A 12,920-nucleotide genomic window follows, 5' to 3' on the forward strand; every position below is an offset into this window, starting at 1 on the left:
TGTGGGCAAGTGGAGCCGTCGACAGCGCTCTGTGGAGTTGTGGTGTCGTTACCCAATGCGTCGTTTTGATGTTTACAGCAATCGCCTTTTGTTTAGATCACAGGTCTCAATTGCCGGCGAGAAGGTCTTGCCGCGTGCCGCGGTGGGCTCTCGGCTACAAGTTGCAGTTGTGATGAGGATCGCCTCGCCAGAGGTACGACGACGATGACGACGATGATGATAAAAACGATGACAGGTAAGTACCGCACGACAACAAAGTCATCTCAACAATGACGCCCAGAGGGCATTTATTTAAAGTCCCAACTTTGCGCCTTCCTGAGCCTTTGCTCGTAAATTCTCACCAATACCTCAAAGCAGCGCCTCTCTCCCCTTTATCTCTCTCGCTCTCTCTCTCCCCTTTATCTCTCTCGCTCTCTCTCTCCCCTTTATCTCTCTCACCCTCTCTCTCTCCCCTTTATCTCTCTCGCCCTCTCTCTCTCCCCTTTATCTCTATCGCCCTCTCTCTCTCCCCTTTATCTCTCTCGCCCTCTCTCTCTCTCTCCCCTTTATCTCTCTCGCTCTTTCTCCCCCCCCCCCCCCCCTTTGTCTCTCTCGCCCTCTCTCCCCTTTATCTCTCTCGCCCTCTCTCTCTCTATCCTTTATCTCTCTCGCTCTCTCTCTCCTTTATCTATCTCGCTCTCTCTCTCCCCTTTATCTCTCTAGCGCTTCTCTCTCCTCTTTATCTCTCTCTCCCCTTTATCTCTCTCGCTCTCTCTCCCCTTTATCTCTCTCGCTCTCTCTCCTTTATCTCTCTCTCCCCTTTATCTCTCTCGCTCTCTCTCTCCCCTTTATCTCTCTCGCTCTCTCCCCCCTTTATCTCTCTCTCTCTCTACCCTCTATTTCTCTCTCGCTCTCTCTCTCCTTTATCTCTCTCGCTCTCTCTCTCCCCCTTATCTCTCTCGCTCTCTCTCCCCTTTATCTCTCTCGCTTTCTCTCTCCCCTTTATCTCTCTCGCTCTCTCTCTCTCCCCTTTATCTCTCTCGCTCTCTCTCTCCCCTTTATCTCTCTCGCTCTCTCTCTCCCCTTTATTACACTGCCAGCGGCTCAAACCAATGTTCCTTCTTTTGGGGGACATCTTCAGGAAATTGGGGGTACCCTTCTACAACAGCAGCTTCGTATATGGGGTGGTGCCTTACCTGGCTAACAAACACCATGATCTCGCCAACTTCGCCTGTGCTCAGGCGAAGTTGGCGGTGTACAGAACGAGAAAAAAAGATTCTGCAAGGTGACACTGACGGCTGCTCTGTGCTTCCAGTGTTCAGGGGCCTGCTTAAGGCGCGGCTCCGGTTGGAGCACGCCACGTACCACACACATGTCGGTGATGTGCACGTCTTCTTCGAACGCTGGGGAGCCGGACAAGCCCCTCTCTGTACTAGCGTGGACGGCACCCCCCTCATGTTCACCTTCTGAAGCGTTCGCTCGTCAACGTGGCGTGCGCGAATGACCACCACAACCACGTGAATTTTCTTTCATGTTGTGCGCGGTGCATTTAGCGCCACAGCGCGTGGATTTGTGACGTTTATTTTCATTTGTTTGCTGGTGACTTTGTGTATTTCATATCGAAATCGCCTCCAGTGCTTTTGCTGCTGGCGGAAATAAAAGTTGTTTAAAAGTCAAAGTCTCTCTCGCTCTCTCTCTCCCCTTTATCTCTCTCGCTCTCTCTCTCTCTCTTTTTTACGATCAGAGGAAACAAGAAGATGCTCGGTATAGTCGGCACTTTGCTTCGTTCATCATTTCGTTTTTTTTAATGTGTTGCTTTATGTAACCCCCCCCCCTTTTTACATGAAAGATTTAACAAAATATTTCTCGCACTGCTCTCCTTACCCCTTCCCTCTCTCTCTCTACCCCCTCTCTGCCCCCCCCCCTCTCTCGCTCTCTCTTCCTACTCCATGTCGCTCTCGCTCTATCTCGCTCTCTTTTTTTATAACTACGATAAGTGCTGCAACTGCACGCAGCCATTCCCACAGTCAAACGGCCTCCGATGGGTAGCTTAGATCTGCACGCAGAGCTCTCCGTCATCTGCCACCGAGCACACGGCCTCCTCCAGCGCCCACTGCTCCTTGAAGGCCGGCACGGCGTGGGTCAGCCGCGCATGGCGGAACTCCAGCAACACCCTGGCTCCGACCAGAGCGTGGAAGATGCCCAGGCTGCTGGCCGGAGGTTGCCCCTCCAGGGCCACCTTCCTCGCCCTGTATATGGCGAGCTTGGCGTAGCCGACGAGCACATTGACCGGCCCCTGAAGATGTTGGGGTCCGTCGCCCTTCGGGTATCCAAAGATGAGGACCGTCGGGGAGAAGTGGAGGCTGAACCTTAGGAGGATGTTTCTCAGGACCTTGAACAACGAGTCCAGGCTCTTGCACTCCACGTATTGGTGCGCCACCATCTCCATTTTACCGCAGAACCGGCACTCCGGGGACGTGTCGGTGAAGCGCGCCAGGGAGGCGTTGGTGGTGACAGTGCCGTGGGCGATGCTCCAGCTGAGGTCGCCGATGCGGTTGTACGTCGGGCTGGAGTAGAGTTGCCTCCAGCGAGGCCTCTCCGGAGAGATGCAGGGCAGAGCTTTCCTCCAGGCATGGTCCTTGTGGCTCCTCAGGGTGTCCTGTTGGTGAAACCGGACCATGTAGGAGTAGAGCACCTTCCTCTTTACATTTGCGAAGGCCACCTCCGGTAGGTCTTCCAGCCGGCACAGGTTGTGATCCGCCTTCGTTTGTCAGCATTGGCGATGCAGTGGCACGACTGAGAGGTCCGGTGGTGGGGGACCGAGAGGGGCCTCGTCATCCCCAATGTAGATGGGGGGCGTTCTCCCCGCTGCCGCTGAGAAGGCCCCCTTGGCTTCGGCCCCGATCCGGGCAGCCACCCGGAGCGACTGCAGCCCTGTCTTTGCGGCCATGTCTGCTGGTCCGAGCCACCGGCCCCGTGTTTCAGGCTTCACCAGATCTCCCATCCCGGTGAGCCGCGCGTTGGCGAGGCGCCTCTCCATGCCTGGGGTGGCGGTGGTGGATGGCAGCTTTGACTGTGGGTTCCTGAGGATCAGTTCGAAGACCAGATCCTTGGCCAATCGCGACTGGTTCAGCCTCCTGACGGCGAGGGAGCTCCATGTCTGCAGGACGCTCCTGCAGAAAGGTGGCAGCTGTCCCATTGGGAGGCCCTGCAGGTCCATGTAGAATAGTTGTTTGGAACACTGCTGACCCCCCCAGCTGTTTCAGGAGGAAGGAGGCCGTGACGCTCCAGGCCCGGTGCAGGGGCGGCGTTCAGGATCTTTTGCGCGGCCTGCAGTCGGAAGGTGGCCAGCTGACTCCGCATATACACCAGCCCATGACCGCCCTCGTCCAGTGGCAGGGCCAGGACCCCAGCCACGACTTGGTGTCCTCCACCTGACCAGAAGAAGTCGAGGACTCGCTTCTGAAGTGCGTTGACGAGGCTCATGGGGGGGTGCAGGGAGAAAAGCCGGTGCCACAGCATGGACGTCCCCAGCTGGTTCACCACCAACGTCTTTGTCCTGAAGGTGAGGAACTTACGCAGGCGATTCCAGGTACCCAGCCGCTCCTTCGCCTTCTCCTCCAGCTCGACCCAGTTCGTCTGTGGTGGTTGCTCCTCTGGTCCGAGGAACACCCCCAGGTGGTGCAGCGATGTTGTGCTCCACTTTATGGCTTTTGCCTTCTCGGGACAATCAGACATGTCCCACGCTCCAACCAGCAGGCCGCTGCACTTTTGCCAGTTCATTTTTGATGAGGAGGCTTTCGAAAAGACCTCCTGGCACTCATGCAGCAGGGCGACATCATCCAGGGAGCGCAGGATGAGGACGTCGCCGGCGTATGCCGTCAGGACCAACTTGACGCTTTTTTCCCTGAGCACCAGGCCGCTTAGTCTCCGCCTTATGAGACTCAGGAAAGGCTCTAATGCCAGGGCATAAAGTTGGCCCGACAATGGGCATCCCTGTCTCACTCCTCGCTCGAATTTGACCGGGGCAGTGAGGGTGCCGTTGATCTTGATCATGCACTCCGCCTTGGTGTAGAGTAGGCGGATCGTTCGGACAAAGACATCCCCAAAACCAAAGGTCTTGAGGGTTCCCAGCAGGTATTTGTGGTCCACTCTGTCAAAAGCCTTTTCCTGGTCAAGGGCCAGAAACGCGATTGGGATGCCCAACCTCTGGGACACCGCGATGAGGTCCCTGACCAGGAAGATGCCGTCGTGGATGGTTCGTCCGGGGATGGTGTAGGACTGGTCCCTGTTTACTACTTGTGCAATCACCTTTTTCAGTCGTAGGGAGAGAGCCTTCGTCAATATTTTGTAGTCTGTGTTCAGGAGGGACACCGGACGCCAGTTTTGTAGGTGTCTCAGGTCTCTGTTCTTGGGAAGCAGAGTGAGCACCGTCCTCCTCCAAGACTGACGCATCACCCTGGTGACAGAAGCTTCCTCCAGCACCTCTCTGTAGTCCTCCCGTAGGGATGGCCAAAAAGCGGCGTAAAACTCCCCTGTTAGCCCGTCTAACCCTGGGGATTTATCTGGGGCCAGTCCTCTTACAGCTGCGTCAAGGTCATTCCTGGTGAGCTTTTGCTCTAGCAGCTCTTTCCCGTCTTCCCCCAGGGTGGGGGGACCACTCCATGCCTCCGCCTGGGCCGCTTCCGATGTTTCCTCAGGGGAGAACAGGCTGCCGTAGAAGTCTCTGATGATGGTCGACTTCTGCTGGAGTTCGTGCGCCAGGACACCGTCACCATCAAAGAGGCACTCCATGGATTTGCGTCTCCCGTTCTGCCTCCCGAGGGAGTAGAATAACGGGGATCCCGTGTCGAGGTCGGTGATGAGCTTTATCTCTCTCGCTCTCTCTCTCCCGTTTATCTCTCTCGCTCTCTCTCTCCCCTTTATCTCTCTCGCTCTCTCTCTCCCCTTTATCTCTCTCGCTCTCTCCCCCCTTTATCTCTCTCGCTCTCTCTCTCCTTTATCTCTCTCTCCCCTTTATCTCTCTCGCTCTCTCTTTCCCATTTATCTCTCTCGCTCTCTCCCCCCTTTATCTCTCTCTCTCCCCTCTATTTCTCTCTCGCTCTCTCTCTCCTTTATCTCTCTCGCTCTTTCTCCCCTTTATCTCTCTCGCTCTCTCTCCCCTTTATCTCTCTCGCTCTCTCCGCCTTTTATCTCTCTCGCTCTCTCTCCCCTTCATCTCTCCCACTCACTCTCTCCCCTTTATCTCTCTTTTTTACGATCAGAAGAAACAAGAAGATGCTTGGTGTAGTCGGCACTTTGCTCCGTTCATCATTTCGGTTTTTTTATGCTGTGCTTTATGTAACCCCCCCCCCCCCCCCTTTTAAATGAAAGACCCAACAAAATATTGTTTTTTCTGCTCTCATTACCCCTTCCCTCTCTCTCTACCCCCTCTCTGCCCCCCCTCTCTGCCCCCTCTCTTCCTACTCAATTTCGCTCTCTCTTTTTTTATAACTACGACAAGTGCTGCATCTGCACGCAGCCCTTCCCACAATCAATCGGCCTACGACGGGTAGCTTATATCTGCATGCAGAGCTCTCCGTCATCTGCCACGGAGCACACGGCCTCCTCCAGCGCCTACTGCTCATTGAAGGTCGGCACGGCGTAGGTCAGTCGCGCATGGCGGAACTCCAGCAACACCCTGGCTCCAACCAGAGCGTGGAAGATGCCCAGGATGCTGGCCGGACGTTGCCCCTCCAGGGCCACCTTCCTCGCCCTGTATATGGCGAGCTTGGTGTAGCCGAAGAGCACGTTGACCAGCCCCTGAAGATGTTGGGGTCCGTCGCCCTTCGGGTATTCAAAGATATCTCTCTCGCTCTCTCTCGCTCTCTCTCCTCCTTCATCTCTCTGGCTCTCTCTCCTTTATCTCTCTCGCTCTCTCTCTCCCCTTTATCTCTCTCGCTCTCTCTCTCCTTTATCTCTCTCGCTCTCTCTCCCCTTTATCTCTCTCACTCCTCTCGCGCACTCCGTCCCATCCCGGCTGTAACTCTCCCACCACCACCCCCCCGTGCCCCCACCCCCGACACGAGGGACGCTGCGGGACAGGACACGTTTGCCAAAATGATGAAAGGGGAAGCTCATCGTGAACTTTGCGAAACGTTATGCACTTTCAGCAGCCGCATGTAAATTCACCGCGGCGGATAGTGGCGCCCCGTGATTTAAGTGTGGATTCTGACTCTCGGTGTGGTGGAGGTGGAGGCTGTTGGACGGGGGCGCTTTCTGCTCCGTTAAACGCTCCTCGCGCACTCCTGGAGCACGGAATCTTGCGTCCCTCTTCCTCTCTCTCTCGCTCTCTCTGACACCACCCTCCTGTGCCAGTCCGTTCTCTCACGCTCGCCACACAAACGAGACGACACCACGCACCATAAATTATTAATTGCCGAATTTTACACATCATGACCTACACTTGCAAATGGCAAACGTTTTATTAAAAAGCACGATCAGGGCCACACGGAGCAGATTTGCAACAGCAACCAAGGACTGAATTGGATTTTTAACTGCTAGAACCGTAATGGATTTAGCAGCGTGCAGATACAGTGGTCGGGACGGTCCCATTACAGGCGCCCTATTCATCATGTTCAGTGCCCTCCAACGAACGGGGGCCCGCATTAGAATTTATCTCGCGCGAGACCCCATCTATCACGCTTCGTCCGGGGTGGGCGGGGGGGGTGGGGGGAGCTGCTGGGGGGGATCTCTCCGCTGTGGGATCGTTCCGAGCCGTCCTACTTTACCGGCGGCGGTGTCGGTGCGAGAGAAGGGCCTTCAGTCGCGACCGCTAAGACGACGGAGCGGAGCGGAAGGGAAGAGAGAGAGAGAGGAGGACGAGGTGGCGATGAGCAATTATAGTCACAGCGCCCGGCGGTTCCGTGCCGGTGATTTACGCGGCACTGCGACGGGCGGCACAAACACGGCGCCCGGATTTCACGCTCAAACATAATGTATCTGTCTATAGGAAAGACATTAAGGCCCCTGCCTGGCCGCTGATTGATGGCTGGCGCTCCGTCCCTAGCCCTCGCCGCGGCTTGCCTAGCTCATTAGCACGTCCGGCGAGCGTTCAAAAGGTTAGGGGCACCCCGCGCTGCCTGCTAAACATCCCATTGTTAATGCGCAGCGCCGCCCGGGCGGCAGGCGTCTCGGGGTCACCGAGGGTGTCGTGGTGGTGGTGAGCGTGGAGCGGTGGAGGTGGGGGGGAGTGAGCGAGCGTGGTGGGGATCGCGGTGTGAGTGTGTGGAGGCGATCTGCGGGTGAGCGCGGCGAACACGGTTGGATTCGTGGTGAGTGTGGCAAAGGGTTTATGGCGAGCGTCGTGGTGTGATGATGATGATGCGCGGTACGTGTGATGGGGTTCGTGTAAATTGTGGTGGACTTTGGCAGTGGTTGTGGCGTGTGTGGCAGGGTGTGGGGTGAGTGCGGTGAAGTGTGCGTGGCGGGATTTGGCGCGAGTGTGCCGAGACGTGGGGTGAGTTTGGAGAGCTGCGTTAGTGAAAGTGACAGTCTCCGTGCAGGGTTTAGAGGTGTATGTGGTGAGTGTGCGGTGAGTGTGTGTTCACGGTGTCTGCGGTGAGCGTAGCATCCCCATATCAACCTTGCTTCGGCCCGACGTCTTTCACTTGTAAAATCGTCTTTACGGCCCAGCACACGAGCGCAGGAGCCTAAATAAGATACAAAATCCATATACATCTGTTTCCCATGCAAGCTCGCTTTAGTGCCGTAATAATAGCACTTTACGTCTTGAAAAGTGACAAGGCCAGCGATGCACTCTGCGCATTTCTCTCCCACCTCTCCCGGAGCACAAAGCTGCCCATAGATTCACTCCGCACGGCCCGCATTCCTGCTCAGGGGGCCGAGCGATCCGGCACGATTCGCTTGTTTTGTTACCGATGTCCAAAGATACAAAAGGTGCGGCTGTGGTGGCCCGGAGAAGGCGGAGGGAGGGACGCAGGGGGGGGGGGGGGGGGTTAATAAATTGCAATGTCCTCAGTGGCATTGAGCCGGTATCGTTGAAGCTCTGGGTTCCAATCGGGCGATTAAACCGGGTTTCTCACACGCGTGTGTGGCAAGTTGATGATCTGAGCCCCGGTTATTAATTACCGCGCGCGCACACACGCGCACACACCCATAATTATATTTGGTTTCCACTCAATTTAGCTTTTTCCCGCTCGGAGGAATAGCACGTTTTCAGCTGTATCGATATGCGATGGACACCATCTCTGTAGCCGGGCGTGTGAGAAGATGACATTGCCTGCAATGGGTGGATAGGAGGCAAATCGCTGGGCCCTCGGCACGAATTCTTGCGATGTCCGCATACAGAGGCCGTTCTCCATCCATGCGGTGCTGAAACGTGGCCTCTGCAGGAGCATCCGTGTCGACATTCGTCCCGTGACTCTGACCTTTATTGCAGCTGGCCAGGCCCACAGCTGGCAAGCAGCTCAGTTACAGAATCAGAATATCTGATTTATACTGGAGGAATCCGATGAGCTATTAAGCTATTTTTTTCACAGATGTCCACAGTAGGGGCGGGCAGGAACGTTATAAGGAATACAACGACATGATAGGAGCGCGAAGTATAGAAACGTGAACACATCACTTAAAATATACAATTATAATAAACTAATTGTTATCCTACCAGGTAAGGGCCACCGAGGCATTAACTTAATGTTCAGAAGCGACCTGGCCACAAATGATAGGTCAACACCAAAGTGACTTGTCATCATGGTGGACATTGATAGTAGCCCAAGGCAGTCGGCAGTGGCGATTGGACATTGCAAAACGGCAACGCACAAACCACGTGTCGCCATAGCGACCACAGATAATAACAATCAATGCTATTGTTAATATACCAAAGAAAGCCGCACTGCGTTCCAATACTCTTTTTTTCAGGAAGGTCCCGCTACATGGTGATGTTTGGCCGACCCCACAATAACATCGTTAGCCTTTTAGCTATGGGCAGAACATCGGAGAACCCGGAGGGAACCCCATCGAGAACAGCGGCGAGAAGAACACAGACACACACAGACACTCCAAAGCGCACGAGTCCTGAGTCGAACCCAGGTCCTGCTCTTGCTGCGCTAGGCGCTGCACACCTCACAAGGCGGTGCACACCACACAAGGCGCTGCACACCTCAACACCTCCACGATGGAGGGGAAGTGTGGGGGGGGGTGGAGCGGTGCGGTGGGGGGAGCACCCTGCGTGCAAATCCCCGCGTGACGACTCCGAAGGCCCCCAGAAGATTCACGATCCCAGGCACGATCACAAGCCCGGGGTGTCGCGCACCCACCCCACTCTTCCATGAGGACAGAATCACTCGGCTATTGTCTTCTCATCCTGGGCTTTCGGTTTTGTTTTAATTAAAGCCACCCATGGCTAAGAGGCGTGCATTGTGTCCGGTGATTGCGTCCGTGACAGAGACAGGGGGAGGGGAGGGGGAGGGAGGGAGGGGGAGGGAGAGGAGATGCGAGATTAAGCGATGTTTATTTTCTGGGCTGCGCTCCCCGTAACGCGGCGCTGGCAGCTGGGAGCCACCCACCCGCGCTCGTGGACGGGAGACGCGCGCCGGGGAGCATTCGTCTTCCCCACTGCACCGAGCCACGGGACACGCGGCGCTACCCCCTACGGCACCCACCACACAGCTATCTCCCCTACAGCACGCAGACGGCTATCCCCTACAGCAGCGCACAGTTATACCGACAACGCACGAATATCGCTACAGAAACACAGCTGCCCGCAACGCACAGAGGATGTCCTCACAGTGCACGGCTGTCCCGAGGCAGCGAGGTGGCTGTCCCGATGCGAGCCGGAATACTACGGTTCGACTTGACGAGAAGACGCCGACTCAAACCCCCAACCGCGACCCCTCGGGGGTGGCACGGCCTCGTTAATCACGGCTCCTCTGTTAGGTCTTCTGGAGCGCCAGTTACGCCACGTGGATCCTGGGTGGCCCCGCGAGTAAGCGGTGGCGTGGGCCGACGATGTCCGGCGACCCCCCCCCCTCCCCCTCGGGCTCCCCCTCCTACGCGGAGCCGGTCGCTCAATCATCCCCCCCGCCCCCCCCCCCCCTGATAAAGGGTCGCGAGACTCATTGAAGCTTTCCCGGACGAATAAACACCGTTGTGAGTTATAATAGGGTTTTTCCCCTTTTTTCTGGCAACAAAACTGAAACCTTTTTTACAAGGATTCATGTCAGGAGTACAGCTCAAAGACAATGCACTATCAAAGTAATGATGTAGATGCTCACCCCGAGCCCTCATTACTTTGATAGTTCATTGTCTTTGAGCTGTACGCCTTTTGGCGTCATCTGGTCGAGCACCAATTGGGTTGAGGCTCAAAAGAAAGCCGTCCCTTGGTGTGGACCAATCAGTTTCAAGGACAATGCATATATTATCATAGTATGTTTTTTGTTTGCATTTTGACTGAAGGTATTGTGGTTAATGCAGACATGAATCCTTGTAAAATAGGTTTCAGTTTTGTTGCCAGAAAAAAAGGGGAAAACCCTATTATTACATTTTGTTACTGGCAAAGGAGGTCTAATGACCGTTGTGAGTTGTACACGCCAATGAGAATGGCCGCGCCCAATGCTGCAAGACAATCGGAGTTTTGAGCCTGGTTAGTATTGAAACGGATGACGGTCAGGGCCTTGCCAGGTGCTGTCGGCTAGGAGATGGCAGTGCTGAGTATCTCTTTCCCTCGTGTGTGCGTGTGTGTGCGTGTGTTTGTGTGTGCGCGTGCGTGTGCGTGTGTTTGTGTGTGTGCGCGTGTGTGTGTGTGCGCGTGTGTGTGGTTTTCTCCGGGCTCTCCTGTTCCCTCTCAAACATCCCAAATTGCAGCGGGGGGACCCCTCTTTGACGAGAGTCTCGCGGCTCAGAGAGACTCCCCTCGGTAAATCTATACCCTTAGCGGCAGCCACCATCATCATCATGAGTATGCCACTGCTGGGTGTGGAGTCTTGTTGGGTAAACACTCGGGTTGTTACAGGATAAACGGTAAACCTGTAACAGTGTTTTTTTATTCGATTAACGGTTTAAGAAGTTAGGATGCGGAAACCGATTCCATGATTTAATGTGCAGTACTGATTTAACACAGTCTCCACTGTGTTCCCTACCGTGCCAGGAGTCTAACCACCACCCTGTGGATCCTAAACGGGTAAACCCGTTCGTATGCTGGATATTTTTTACACCATGCGGTTACCGGTAATACAAACAAATATTTTAACCCAACCCTCGTAGACGCGTTATCCGCATTGACCGACTAAAGCCGTGCCCGCCGAGTCGTGGGGGGCATCCGCCACGTGGCAGGTGCGAGGTGGAGTGAGACTGGAGAGAAAGGAGGTGTAAGAGGTGGAGCAGCAGGAAAGACAAAGGCAGCGGCGGCAGCGGCAGCAGCAGCGCCGCCACCTCCTCCTCGCTTCCGACAGCCTCCGATGGCCACGCTCTTGCATCTGCATCCAGAGGCGTTAAGTGGGGATACACGTGATTACAGAGGCTATTGATTGATTGCGGGAGGGGCCGGGGGGAGGGAGGATGATGGGGGGGTGGGGCTCATTGGAATGCAGGTAAATGTACGAGTCCCTTTGCTCATCGACTGCAGGAGGCGGTGGAGACACGTGGGGAGGCGGAGGGGGTTAGGGGATTTGTCTGTGCGGAGGGTGCCTTGTTTAGGAAGAGCGGAACATTTGGTTTGGCGTTGACTACACCCCCCCCCCCGCAGCCCCCCCGCCACCATCCCCACCTCCCCCACCTCCCTCCTCCACAACTCCCCGCCTGCCCAGACGCTGCCCTAGAATTATGATCGATCGGCCATTTCTCAATGTCACTTTAGGCGCGTTGGACGTGGACGGGCAGAGGAGTGGGTGGTGGATGGGGGGGGGGCGAGAAGAGGGGGGGGTAGGGCGAGGGAGCTTTCCAGCATCCTTTATGCGATGTCACGGCTGCGCGCAGCATGGCCACAGCCCGGCTGACACTGCTCGCGAGGCGACGTGATGAATCCATTTTCTCAAGGAAATAGTTTTGACAATCCAATATCTCAGTTTGGGTGGCTTCCACCTCGCCCCCTCCACCCCCCACCCCCTCCCTCCCTCCCTCCAATTCTTGTTTCCATTGCACTCCCTCTGCTCTCTTACCCCCCTCCTCGTCTCACCGCATCAGAGACCCACACAAACGGATGGAGCCCAGAGACTTCTCACCACCACCCCCCCTCCCCTCTCACCTCCCCATCTTTGAAATTACATGCGCATCATTTTGTCTTCATGTTATCCCATTTTTTTCCATCTTCTCAAGGACAGTCGGCCGGGACGAATTTTAATAATGAATTTTCTCGTCGTCGACTCCTCGCACACAATTTAATTTCTGAGTGCATCATCATCTCAGCCACGGCTTCATTCACCACCTGCACACCGCCCGGAACAGCCCGCTCCTAACGGGCATCACCCCGCACCACACCGCTCCTCCACACCGCACCACGCCAGACACACCACCAGACCTCGCTCCACAACTGACAGCACGGGCGATGGACAGACCCCCCGTACAGCATCGCACACCATCGCACACCATCGCATTCATTAAACAAAACCTTATTGGAAAGCTCTCGGTACAAGAGACCAACACCACCACCACCACCAACCACCACCACGACATGGATCATCACGAGCATGGACTTTACGTTTACGCAAAAGGCGCACCACATCGAGTATGCCTCTATTCCCATACCCCAGCGACCTGGACAGCCCCTCCCCCACCCACCCCTCGTCTTCCCCGTACTGACCAGCTTGGTGAAGTATGGTCAAACGATCCACACGACTCACACCGTGTGGGCAGGGGAGGGTATTCACGTCTCAGTAGATTGACAAATCGGTTAGAATGGATAAGAATCGTTTGAATGTTTAATGAATAACTGCTGATAAACGAAT

Source organism: Petromyzon marinus, chromosome 35 (genome assembly GCF_048934315.1).
Source record: "Petromyzon marinus isolate PM22_M1 ecotype Great Lakes invasive population chromosome 35, UKy_Petmar_22M1.pri1.0, whole genome shotgun sequence".
Classification (NCBI taxonomy): Eukaryota; Metazoa; Chordata; class Hyperoartia; order Petromyzontiformes; family Petromyzontidae; genus Petromyzon; species Petromyzon marinus.